Here is a 13,843-nt window from a genome sequence, read left to right as displayed (position 1 = left end):
CTAGTGGCCTGGAATGGTAAGAAGGGTTCAAATCTGGCATTTACATAATAATAATGTCATTTACTGAACACTTACCTACCTTGTGTCAGGCAAGATTCTAAGTACTATATATGGACTAGCTCATTGGATATTTGTGACAACTCTGTAACAAAATACTATAATTATCACTTCTTTTCCAAATGAAAAAACTGGGACAAAGTACACATTAAGTATCATATACAAGGTCACAGAGCTAATAAGTAGAAGTTTGGATTCAAGTATTGGTCCTTTCATTTCCCACCTGAGAAGATATTCCATTAGCTAATCCCTCACAAACGTTACAAAATTCTTGATTAAATATGAACCCATCAACTCATGGTCAGGTTATGTCTTCAGCAGCATCTTCCCCTTGATCTATCTCTGAACTCTATGCTTTTCTAGCTCTCTACCTTAGGACCAAGACTTCTGCTCTTAAATTAAAGCTAGTACTGTGTGGCATCAGGAGTCTGAGGGGTAGCATCTGGCCAAAGCAATTCCTAGCTGCTAGTCTGAGTGCTAACATGGAGCTGTGAGACGAGCGACATGAGGGAGCCAGCCTGGGACTCTGAGAGGAAGACTAGTTCTGTCGCAGTATAGTAGCTATGAGAGAAAAGGTGCCCAAATGGGATTAAATGATAAAAAATGATTTAAAAAAAAAAAAAAAAGCTAGTGAAAAATAATTACTCTCATCTCCACTCAGTTGAAGACTGATTCCAAAACCTTCCTTTGCCCCTTGTGGCCATGCTTTCTACCAGAAATCAGTGTTATAGACAAATGGCTAGAAACTGCAAGTCATAAAGAGAGCCTGGAAATCTGGAGGGGATTGAGAAAGAGTGAACATCAGTTTGGTGTAGGTTTTTTTCACTTTAAACAATAATTTTTATTTTTTTTGCTTGTTGTGATGAACATTGGGTGTTATATGTAAGTGGTAAACCACTAAATTCTACTTCTGAAACCCATATTACACTATATGTTAACTAATTTGAATTTTAAATAAAAGCTTCAAAAAATAAACAATATTTTTATGATTTTCTTCAGCTTTGAGATATAATTGGCACATAGCATTGTGTGAGTTTAAGGTGTGTAATGTGAGGATTTGATACATGTCTATATTGCAAAAGAATTACCACAATAAGATTAAATAATACATCCATCACTTCACATTTAAGATGTTCTCTTAGTAAGTTTCTGTTGTATACTATGGTATTGTTAACTATAGTCACCATGTACATTAGATCACCACAACTTATGCATTTTATAATTGGAAGTTTGTATCTTTTGGCTAACATCTCCCTATTACCCTCATCTTCTAGCTCCTGGAAACCACTATTCTACTCTCTATTTCTATGTGTTTGGCTTTTTTTTTTATTACACATATTAGTAATGCCATATGGTATTTGTCTTTGTCTGACTCATTTTATTAGCTCAATGCTCTTAAAGTCCATCCATGTTGTCACAGATGGCAGGATTTCATTCTTTTTATGAAAAAGAATTCATTCTTTCATTCTTTTATTTCATTCTTTATATTCTTTTTATGAATAATATTCCTCTGTGTTTGTGTGTGTGTGTGTGTGTGTGTTTGTGTGTGTGTGTGTGACATTGTCATTATTCATTCATCAATGGACATTTAGGTTGTTTCCATACCTTGACTTTATGAAATATCCTGTAATGAACACAGGGGTTCAGGAACATATTCAAGGTAGTGATTTCATTTCCTGTACCCAGACGTGGGATTGCTGGATCATATTGTATCTCTATTTTTTTAAATTTTTTGAGGAACCTCCATACTTTTTTCTTGTGGCTGTATCCCATAGTGCACAAGCGTTTCATTTTCTCCACATCCTTCCCAGCACTTGTTATATCTTGTGATTTTTATAATAGCCATTGTAATAGGTATGAAGTGATATCTCATTGTAGTTTTAATTTGCAGTTTCCTGATAATTGCTGATGTTAGGCCACCATAACACACTATTATACTATTTTTACTTGACTATATGCTTTTCAATATGTTTTATATTTTCATGTTATTAATTATTGTTCTTTCCATTCAGCTTGAAGAATTCTTTTTAGTATTTCCCGTAAGACAGGTCTAGTTGTGATGAGCTCTTTCAAGTTTTGTTTGTATGGGAAATTCTTTATTTCTGAAGGACAATTGTTCTGGGTAAAGAATTCCTGGTTGCCTTTTTTTTCTTTTCAGCACTTTGAATATATCATCCCTCTCTCTCCTTGCCTATAAAGTTGTTGTTGAGAAATATGCTGATAGCTCAATTGGGGTTTGCTTGTATGTGAGGATTTTTTTTCTGGCTGCTGTTAAAATTCTATCTTTGATTTTAGAGATTTGTGAAGTTCTCAACTATTATTGTTTGTAGCCATAGTTTCTCTGATCTCCTCCATGCTTTTTTTCAAGCCCAGCGATTTATTTTATGATTATTGTTCTAAATTCTTGTTCAGTTATGTTGCTTATATCTGTTTTGAGCAGTTCTCTAGCTGTTATTTCTTCCCGGGGTTTCTTTGGAGGAGAGTTCTTCTGTTTCGTCATTTTGGTTAGCTTTGTATCTCTTGTTAATTTTAAAAGCTTGCTGTACACCTGGCCGCTGAGACTTCTGCTGTATTAGAGAGGGCTCTTTTGACTCTTCAGGGCCTGTCTGTTCAGGAAGTGTTCTTTGGATGGTGTCTCTTAGTTTCTCTTGTTGAGCGTTTGGTTATTTTGTTTCCCTACTGGTAGTGGTATTTGGGACTCTCCACCATGTGTAGTTTGGCTTGTTTCTTGATGCAGCCCTGGAAAAAGAAAACAGACAACGACAGAGGGAATACAGGTACACAAACGCTCAGACAAAACCAATAAACACGTAAACCCAGGCTCAGGTAAAAAAAGCTACAACAAGAAAGCAGCTATCTGGAGGTGATGGGCGTGGTTTGGTGTAAGGAGGTCTCTTCTTCACTGTGTCCACTGGCCTCCCTAAAGCCCCTACTTGGTGGTTGTGGGGAGAAGAATGGCGTCGCTGCAGTCCCTTCTCAACCAAGCGTGTCAAATCCCTTCTTCGGGTCCGATCTCCCTGTGCTGAGTATGTAGCCAAGGTGGGCTGAGTTCTGTGCCCCATACCCACCTGTTTTCAGGTCCCAGTTCGCAGGCTTTGTTATACTGCCCTGAACAGTCCCACAGGTCGCTGCTTCCCTGTTGCCTGGGGGTTGAGTGGGGGGTGTGGAAAGTGTTGCAGCCTCAGATCCACCGGGGTCAAGCAGGGATACAACTCAAGTGCTTTCCGGGAATGTAGCAACTTCAGGTCCCTAGAGGCTGCATCACTGCAGCGCGCCACCGCCACCTCTTCAGTGTGCCCCTGCCGCTTCACCTGGCGCGAGGACTGCCTCAGCAGGCGTTGCTGCCAGTTCATCAGGCGGCCGCTGCCATGGATGGTGCTGGGCGCCTGGCAGTACATTTTTTCCTGGCGCCTTCTGGGACCAGGGCACCGAGTTTAAAGTCAGCACCCCAGCCAGAGCTAAAAAACACTGTCTTTCCAAGCCGAGGTTTTTCCTCTTCTCCAGGGATGGTTCTATGAGCAATCTCAGCTTTCCTTTCCTTTCCCCTGGACTCGGGGCAGTTAACCACCACTCACCGGTTTATCCCTCACCGAAGCTGCACACAAGCCAGGTTCCCTCCTCTACCTCCGTATCTCTGGGTCCCATGTCGCTTTTATCTTCCACAGTTCGCACTCACACGCTTATGAGGTTTCCTTCCCAGTGTACTCTGTCTCTTTCTCTTCCCAAACTCCTGTGGCTCAGTGTCCTATGACTTCAGGCCTTCTCTGTTTAAGAGATGGGTGCAGGCGAAATGTATGGAGCTCCTTACTTCTCCGCCATATTGCCTCCAAGCCCTTGAGTTTCTTTTTGTGTATTGTGTGAGAAAATGATCTAGTTTCATTCTTCTGCATGTTGCTGTCCAGTTCTCCCAGCACCATCTGTTAAAGAGGCTGTCTTTTTTCCATTGGAAACTCTTTCCGGCTTTGTCAAAGATTAGTTGGCTGTATACTTTTGGGTAAAATTCTGAGTTCTCTATTGTATTCCATTGGTCTATGTGTCTGTTTTTGTGCCAATACCATACTGTCTTGATGATGACAGCTTTTGTAGTAGAGGTCAAAGTCTGGGATGGTGATACCTCCCATTTTGGTTTTCTTCTTCAATATTACTTTGGCTATTCAGGGTCTTTTGTGGTTCCATACAAATTTAAGATAGTTTGTTCTAGTTTTGAGAAGAATGCTGGTGCGATTTTGTTTGGGATTGCATTGAATGTGTAGATTACTTTGGGTAGTAATAACATTTTAACTATATTCTTGTGATCCATGAGCATGGAATTTTTTTCATTTCTTTGTGGCTTCTTCAATTTCCTTCATAAATTTTCTACAGTTTTCATCATACAGATCTTTTATATCTTTAGGTTTATTCCTAGGTATTTTATGGTTTTTTTGTGCAATTGTGAATGGGATCAGTTTCTTGATTTCTCTTTCTGTTACTTCATTACTGGTGTATAAAAATGCAACCGATTTCTTTACATTGATTTTGTACCCTGTGACTTTGCTGAATTCCTGTATCAGATCTAGTAGGCTTCTGTACATATCTTCTGTCCATATATCAAATAGATTGTCTGTTTTGGGAGTATTGAGTTGTATAAGTTCTTTATATATTTTGGATCCTGAACCCTTAATTGACTATGTAATTTCCCAATGTCTTCTCCCATTTCTTAGGTTGCTTTTTAGTTGTTGTTGTTTTTTTTCCCCCTTCACTGTGCACAAGCTATTTTGGTGAATTCCATATTTCCCTTTTACTTTTGAATCCTTTCTTTCAGGAGGCATATCTAGAAAACAGTTGCTACAACCAATGTCACAGATGTTACTACTGGTACTATTTTCTAGGATTTTTAGGGCTGCAGTTCTCTCTTTTAGGTGGTTGTAACATTTTGCGTTTATTTTTTTATGTGGTCTAAGAAAGTGTTCCTGTTTCATTCTTAGGCATGCAGCTGTCCAGTTTTTACAACACCATTTATTTTTTATTTTATAGTTTATTTTCAAGTTGGTTTCCATATAACACCCATTGCTCATCCCAACAAATACCCTCCTCCATGACCATCACCCTATTTCTCCTCTTCCCCACCCCCATGAACCCTCTGTTTGTTCTAAGTATCTCAAAGTCTCTTATGGTTTGCCTCCATCCCTCTCCTTAACTGTTTTTTTCTCCCGTTCTCCTTCCCCATAGTCCTCTGTTAAGTTTCTCCTGTTCCAATATGATGAAACTATATGGTATTTGTCCTTTTCTTCCTGCTATATTTCACTTAGCATAACAGCCTTGAGATCCTTCCCTGATGCTACACATGGCCAAATTTCATTCTTTCTCCTTGCCATGTAGCATTTAATTGTATAGATCAATCACACCTTCTTAATCCATTTGTCAGTTGATGGACACTTAGGCTCTTTCCACGATTTGGCTATTGTTGAGAGTGTTGCTATGAACATTGGGGTACATGTGTTCCTATGCATCAGCACTCCTGTATCCCTTGGGTAAATTCCTAGCATTGCTATTGCTGGGTCATAGGGGAGATCTATTGTTAATTTTTTGAGGAACCTCAACCCTGTTTTCCAGAGAGGCTGGACCAGTTTACATTCCCACCAACAGTGTAGCAGGGTTTCCTTTTATCCAAATCCTCACCAGCATCTATAGTCTCCTGATTTGTTCATTTTGGCCACTCTGACTGACGTGAGGTGGTATCGCAGTGTCGTTTTGATTTTCATTTCCCTAATGAGGAGGGATGCTGAGCATCGTTTTATGTGTCTGTTGGTCATCTGGATGTCCTCTTTGGAGAGGTGTGTGTTCATATCTTCTGCCCATTCCTTCACTGGATTATTTGTTTTTCGGGTGTGGAGTTTGGTGAGCTCCTTATAGATTTTGAACACTCACCCTTTATCTGATATGTCATTTGCAACCACCTTTTCCCATTCCATCGGTTGCCTATTAGTTTTACTGATTTTTTTTCTTTGCCGTACAGAAGGTTTTATATCTTGATGAGGTCCCAATAGTTCATTTTTGCTCTTGATTCTCTTGCCTTTGGGGATTTACCAAGTAAGAAATTGCAGCGGTTGAGGTCAAGGAGGTTTTTTCCTGCTTTCTCCTCTAGGGTTTTGATGATTTCCTGTCTCACATTCAGGTCACCATCCATTTTAAATTTATTTATTTTTTTAATGGTGTAAGGTGGTCTAGTTTCATTCTTCTGCATGTTGCTGTCCAATTCTCCCAGCACCATCTGTTAAACAGGTTGTCTTTTTTCCATTGGATACTCTTTCCTGCTTTGTCAATTGTTAATTGGCCATACATTTGTGGGTCCAGTTCTGGGTTCTCTATTCTATTCTTTTGGTTTATGTGTCTGTTTTTGTGCCAATACTATACTGTATTGATGATTACAGCTTTGTACTACAGGCTAAAGCCTGGGATTGTGATGCATCCTGTTTTAGTTTTCTTCTTCAATATTACTTTGGCTTTTCAGTATCTTTTATAGTTCCATACACATTTTAGGATTGTTTGTTCTAACTTTGAAGATTGCTGGTGTAATTTTGATTGGGATTTCCTTAAATGTGTAGATTCCTTAAGTTAGTATTAACATTTTAACAGTATTTATTCTTGGCTCCATGAGCATGGAATGTTTTTCCGTTTCTTTGGGTTTTCTTCAATTTTTTTTTTCATAAATTTCCTATCACTTTCATCATACAGATCTTTTGCATCTTTGGTTAGGTTTATCCATATATTTTATGGTGTTTTCTGCAACTGTGGATGGGATCAGTTTCTTGATTTCTCTTTCTGTTGCTTCATTATTGATGTATAAATATGCAACAGATTTCTGTATGTTGATTTTGTACCCTGCAACTTTGCTGAATTCATGGATCAGTTTTAGCAAACTTTTGGTAGAGTCTGTCTGATACTCCACGTAGAGTGTCATATAATCTGCAAAAAGTGAAAGTTTGACTTCTTTGCTAATTCTGATTTCCTTTTACTGTCTGAATGCTGGTGCTAGGACATCCAGCACTCTGTTAAACAACAGTGGTGAGAGTGGGCATCCCTGTCGTGTTCCTGATCTCAGGGGGAAAGCTCTCAGTTTTTCCCCATTGTGGATGATATTAGCTGTGGACTTTTCATAAATGGCTTTTATGATGTATCAGTAAGTTCCTTCTATCCCGACTTTCTCGAGGGTTTTTATTAAGAAGGGACGCTGTATTTTGTCAAATGCTTTTTCTGCATCTATGGACAAGATCATATGGTTNGTCCAATTCTCCCAGCACCATCTGTTAAACAGGTTGTCTTTTTTCCATTGGATACTCTTTCCTGCTTTGTCAATTGTTAATTGGCCATACATTTGTGGGTCCAGTTCTGGGTTCTCTATTCTATTCTTTTGGTTTATGTGTCTGTTTTTGTGCCAATACTATACTGTATTGATGATTACAGCTTTGTACTACAGGCTAAAGCCTGGGATTGTGATGCATCCTGTTTTAGTTTTCTTCTTCAATATTACTTTGGCTTTTCAGTATCTTTTATAGTTCCATACACATTTTAGGATTGTTTGTTCTAACTTTGAAGATTGCTGGTGTAATTTTGATTGGGATTTCCTTAAATGTGTAGATTCCTTAAGTTAGTATTAACATTTTAACAGTATTTATTCTTGGCTCCATGAGCATGGAATGTTTTTCCGTTTCTTTGGGTTTTCTTCAATTTTTTTTTTCATAAATTTCCTATCACTTTCATCATACAGATCTTTTGCATCTTTGGTTAGGTTTATCCATATATTTTATGGTGTTTTCTGCAACTGTGGATGGGATCAGTTTCTTGATTTCTCTTTCTGTTGCTTCATTATTGATGTATAAATATGCAACAGATTTCTGTATGTTGATTTTGTACCCTGCAACTTTGCTGAATTCATGGATCAGTTTTAGCAAACTTTTGGTAGAGTCTGTCTGATACTCCACGTAGAGTGTCATATAATCTGCAAAAAGTGAAAGTTTGACTTCTTTGCTAATTCTGATTTCCTTTTACTGTCTGAATGCTGGTGCTAGGACATCCAGCACTCTGTTAAACAACAGTGGTGAGAGTGGGCATCCCTGTCGTGTTCCTGATCTCAGGGGGAAAGCTCTCAGTTTTTCCCCATTGTGGATGATATTAGCTGTGGACTTTTCATAAATGGCTTTTATGATGTATCAGTAAGTTCCTTCTATCCCGACTTTCTCGAGGGTTTTTATTAAGAAGGGACGCTGTATTTTGTCAAATGCTTTTTCTGCATCTATGGACAAGATCATATGGTTTTTATCTTTTCTTTTGTTAATTTGATATATCTCATTGTTTGATTTGCAAATATTGAACCAGCCCTGCAACCCAGGAATGAATCCTACTTGATAATGGTGGATAATTCTTTTTATACGCTGTTGAATTAAATTTGCAACTAAATTGTTGAGTATTTTTGCATCCGTATTCATTAAGGATATTGGCTGGTACTTCTCTTTTGTTGCTGGGTCTCTGTCTGGTTTGGGAATCAAAGTGATGGTGGCTTTGTAGAATGAGTCTGGAAGTTTTGCTTCCATTTCTGTTTTTTCGAATAGCTTGAGAAGAATTGGTATTAACTATGATTTAAATGTCTGGTAGAATTCCACAGGGAGGGGCGCCTGGGTGGCTCAGTCGGTGAGCGTCCAACTTCAGCTCAGGTCATGATCNGCTCTATGCTGACAGCTCAGAGCCTGGAACCTGCTTCAGATTCTGTGTCTCCCTCTCTCTCTGCCCCTCCCCCGCTCAAACTCTCTCTCTCAAAAATAAACATTAAAAAAAAAAGAATTCCACCGGGAAGCCATCTAGCCCAGGGCTCTTATTTGTTGGGAGATTTTTGATAACTGATTCGATTTCCTCAGTAGTTATGGGTCTGTTCAGATTTTCTCTCTCTTCCTGTGTGAATTTTGGTAGTGAGTGTGTATTTAGGAATTTTTCCATTTTTTCTAGGTTGTCCAGTTTGTTGGCCTATAATTTTTCATAGTGTTCTTTTATAATTGCTTGTATTTCTGAGCGATTGATTGTAATAAATCCATTTTCATTCATGATTTTGTCTATTTGTGTGCACTATCTTTTCTTTCTCAGAAGGCTGGCTAGAGGTTTATCAATTTTGTTTATTTTTTCGAAAACCCAACTCTTGGTTTCATTGATATTTTCAATTGTTTCCTTGGATTCTATATTGTTTATATCTGGCCTAATCTTTATCATTTCTCTTCTTTTCCTGGGTTTAGCGTGCTCTTGCGGTTTTGTTTCTAGTTTCTTTTGGTGCACTGTTAGATTTTGTATTCGTGCTTTTTCTAGTTTTTTGAAATAGGCCTAGATTGCAATGTATTTTCCTTTTAGGGCTGTCTTTGCTTCACCCCAGAGTTTGGATTGTTGTATTTTCATTTTAATCTGTTCCCATGTATTTTTAAATTTCTTCTCTAATTGCCTGATTGGCCCACTCGTTCCTCAGTATTCTTTAACCTCCGTGTTTTTGGAGGTTTTCCAGATATTTCCCTTAATTGATATCAAGTGATCTGATCAATTGATTTCATTGTGATCTGAAGGTGTTCATGGTATGATCTCAATTCTTTTATATTTATTGAGGGCCGCTTTATGACCCTGCTTGTGATGTATCTTAGAGAAAGTACCATGCCCACTTGAGAAGAAGGTGAATTCCATAGCCTCAGGATGTAGAGTTCTAAATACATCTGTCAAATCCATCTGGTTCAATGTCGTTCAGGTCCATTGATTCTTTAGTGATTTTCTTTCTAGTTGATGTAACCATTGCTGTAAGTGGAGTATTAAAGTCACCTGCTATTAGCACATTCTGATCTATATGATTGTTTCTGTTTGTGATTAATTGTTTTATGTATTTGAGTGCTGCTGAATTTGGTGCATAGACATTTATAAATGTTAGCTCTTCCTGATGGATAGACCCTGTAATTTAAATAATGCCCTTTGTCAAATCTTGTTACTGTGTTCACTTTAAAGTCCAGTTTGTCCAGTGTAAGTATGGCTACCCCAGCTTTCTTTTGACTTCCAATAGCATGATAGATAGTTCTCCATCCCATCACTTTCAATCTGAAAGTGTCCTCAAGTCTAAAGTGAGTCTCTTGTAGACAGCAAATAGATGGATTTTGGGTTTTTTTTTTTTATCCGTTCTCCTACCCTATGTCTTTTGTTTGGGGCATTTATTCCTTTTACATTCTGTGTTATTATTAAAAAATACGGGTTTGGAGTCATTGTGTTCTCTGTAGGATTCATGATTATTGTGGTGTCTCTGGTACTTTGTGTTCCTTGCAATATTTCCCTCATAGAGTCCCCCTTAGTATTTCTTCTAGGGCAGTTTAATGGTGATGAATCCCTTCAATTTTTGTTTGTTTGGGGAAAACTTTATCTCTCTTTCTTGTGTGTGTGTGTGTGTGTGTGTGTGTAAACATAAATTTTCATTTCTCTAGAATAAATTCCCAGAAATAGAACTTCTTGGTCATATGATAAATATACATGTAATATGTTTAAACAATTGCTGTTTTCCAAAGTGGCAGTACCATCTTGCATTCCCACCAGAAATGTGAGAGCTCCAATTTCTCAGCATGCTCATCAGCACTTCATGTTGTCAATGTCTTTTAATTTAGCCATTCTAATGAGTATGTAATGATGTTTTGTTGTAGTTTTAATTATTACTAATGATGTTGAACATCTTTCGGTTGCTTATTTGCTCTCTTTATATCCTCTATGGTGAAATGTCTGTTCAAATATTTTTCCCACTTTTTAAATTGGTTTGGTTAAGATTTGTTGAGTTTTGAGTGTTCCTTAAGCATTTTAGATATAAATGATTTTTCTTGAGTGTGTTTGCAAATATCTCCTCCCAATATATGGCTGGGTTTCTACTCTTTTAACAGTGTTATTTGCAAAGCAAAAGTTTTGCATTTTCACAAGGTTCAACCTATCAACTTTTTCTTTAAGAATCAAGTTTGTGTTGTCATATCTAAGAGATATTGACCTAACCCAACAAGAGAAAGATTTTCCTATGTCTCTTTTTTTAAGTTTATTGTCAAGTTATTTTCCATATAACACCCAGTGCTCATCCCCACAAATGCCCACCTCCATGCCCATCACCCCCTTCCCCTCCCCCACACCCCCATCAGCCCTCAGTTTATTCTCACTCAGTGAGTTTCACTTGCTAATTTTCCTTTAGGTTCTGCCTGCATTTGGTCCCCTCCAATGCCTCAGGTAGTTGTGTTTTGTTGTTTTGGCTGTTGAGGTTGTATAGTTGCTATTGGTGAGAGAGTTGATCCAATAGGAGCCACCAGCTATTTCCAGAAGCAAAAACTTCTANCGGGCATGCTGTATAAAGGTTTCTTGGCTGCATATTTTTTCTATTCATCACACTGAAGACTTTCTACCATTTCTTTCTGGTCTGCCACGTTTCAGTAAATATATCTGCCACTACTCTGATAGATCTCCCTTTGTATGTTAGGGCCCATTTATCCCTAGATGCCATCAAAATCCTTATATTTTGCCAGTTTCACTATGACATGTCATGCAGAAGATCGATTCAAGTTATGTCTGAGGGGAATTCTCAGTGCCTCTTGGATTTCAATATCGGTTTCCTTCCCCAGATTGGGGAAGTTCTTGGCTGTAATTTTTTCAAGTACCCCTTCAGCCCCTTTCTCTCTCTTCTTCTTTTGGAATTCCAATGATACGGATATCATTCCGTTTGATTGCATCACTGAGTTCTCGAATTCTCTTTTTGTGTTCCTGGATCAATTTAGCTCTCATTTTCTTGGCTTCCGCTTTTTCCATAATAGTGTCTTCTTTTTTTAATTTTTATTTTTTTAGTGTTTTATTTATTTCTGAGAGAGGGAGAGAGAGAGAGAAAGCATGAGCAAGGGAGGGTCAGAGAGAGAGGGAGACACAGAATCCAAAGACAGGCCCCAGGTTCTGAGCTAGGTGTCAGCACAGACCCCGATGTGGGGCTGGAACCCACGAACCATGAGATCACAACTTGAGCCGAAGCTGAGCACTTAACTGACTGAGCCACCCAGGCGCCCTCATAATTGTGTCTTCTAATTCACCTATTCTCCTCTTTGCCTCTTCAATCCGTGCAGAGGCTGCCTCCATTTTATTATGCACTTCATTTATAGCATTTTAAATTAATTGCAACTATTTTTAAGGTCCATAATTTTGTAGCAATAGCGTCTCTGGTGTCTTCTATGGCTTTTTCAAGCCAAGCAATTAATTTTACAACTATTGTTCTTAATTCTTGGTCATTTATTTTGCTTATATCTGTTTTGACCAATTCTTTAGCTGTCACTTCTTCCTGGAAATTCTGTAGAGGAGAGTTCTTCCGTTTTGTCATTTTGGCTAGTTTTCTGTCTCTTGTTAATTTTAAAAACTTGTTATGCTCTCTCCACCTTGGAGTACTGCTATATTAAAGGAGGCTAATAGACTATCCAGGGCCTGTTGTTCAGGAAGTGTTCTTTTAATGGTGTCTCTTTGTGACTTTGGTTATTTTATTTCCCTACTCATAGTGATATTTGGGACTCTCCACCATGTGTACTTTGGTTTCTTTCTTGAGGTAGCCCTGGAAAGGAAAACAGACAGGCAAACAAACAGGGAACAAAAGCACGGAAACCCACTGACAAATGAAACAAACGCAATCTGAAAGAAAAAATGAAACAAAACAAATCACAGACAACAAAAGACAAAGTACTATCTTAAAGCCTAAAACCAGAAACACCATCCAGAAATAAAGAGCAGGGTGGAGGCAGTGCTGGCGGAAGAGCATATACGAAGAGAGAAATAACAGGGGTAGCGAGAAAGAGAGATTGAACATTGACCAGGCAGAGAGACTAAAAGGCTTACTTCAGAGAGAGAAAAAGGAGAATAAGACAGGAGGTGAGGAGAAAAAAAAAAAAACAAACAAAGATAATGTTACCCAGAGAAACTATATAGTGTGATTATTTCAGAGAGGGTGAAAGAAAGGTAATGAAGGAGGTGTAGAACATGCATCAAGAGAATGGATTATATATACCTGTTTAGGCAAACTTATAACCAGAATACTCAGTCCAGAGGACGAGAGAGGNTAATCAAGGCAATGCATCAATGTTGGTCTTGCCCCAGGCTCTGGTAATGAAAAAAGCAGCTCTCCAGTGTGGATGGGCGTGGTTTATTGTAGAGAGGTCTTGCCTCCACTGTGGGTCCCATGGGCTGCTCCCTGACGCCCTGCCTTGGTGTTTGTGGGGAGAAAAATGGCGACCCCCCCAGTTCCTTCCCAAACCAAGCATTGCAAATCACTCTTTCAGGTTCCAGTCTCACTGTGCTGCAGGTGCAGCCAAGGTGGGCCATGTCTATGTCCCACATCCAGCCTCCTTTACAGATCTTACTCTGTGCACATTAATGATACTGCCTGAAATGTAATCCTGCAAGCCTGGGCACTTCCTAGCAGGGGATCCAGTAGTGGATTGGTTCCCCCCTGATGCCAACTGTGTCCCTTGCATACTATCTCGGAAGGAATTTCTGGGACCGGGGCACCCAGCCCAAAGAAAGCTCAACAGTTAGAGATAGGATCTCTTTCCAAAAGCCCTACCATTAGAGATGGGATGATAGGAACGCTCTCCTGGGCTGATGTTTTGCTCTTCTCCAGGGACAGTTCTATGATACCCCAGTTGCTCTCTCTCTTCCCTTTGTCTCTCTGCAGAGGGGGCTCCCTCCCCTCTGTACCTCTGTGTCCTGGCTCGTTTTTATCTTCCCCAGTTCACACTCATGC

The sequence above is a fragment of the Crocuta crocuta genome, unplaced genomic scaffold (assembly GCF_008692635.1).
Source record: "Crocuta crocuta isolate KB4526 unplaced genomic scaffold, BGI_CrCroc_1.0 scaffold307, whole genome shotgun sequence".
Lineage (NCBI taxonomy): Eukaryota > Metazoa > Chordata > Mammalia > Carnivora > Hyaenidae > Crocuta > Crocuta crocuta.
The sequence above is the reverse complement of the archived record's forward strand: the minus strand, read 5'-3'. Positions refer to the sequence as shown.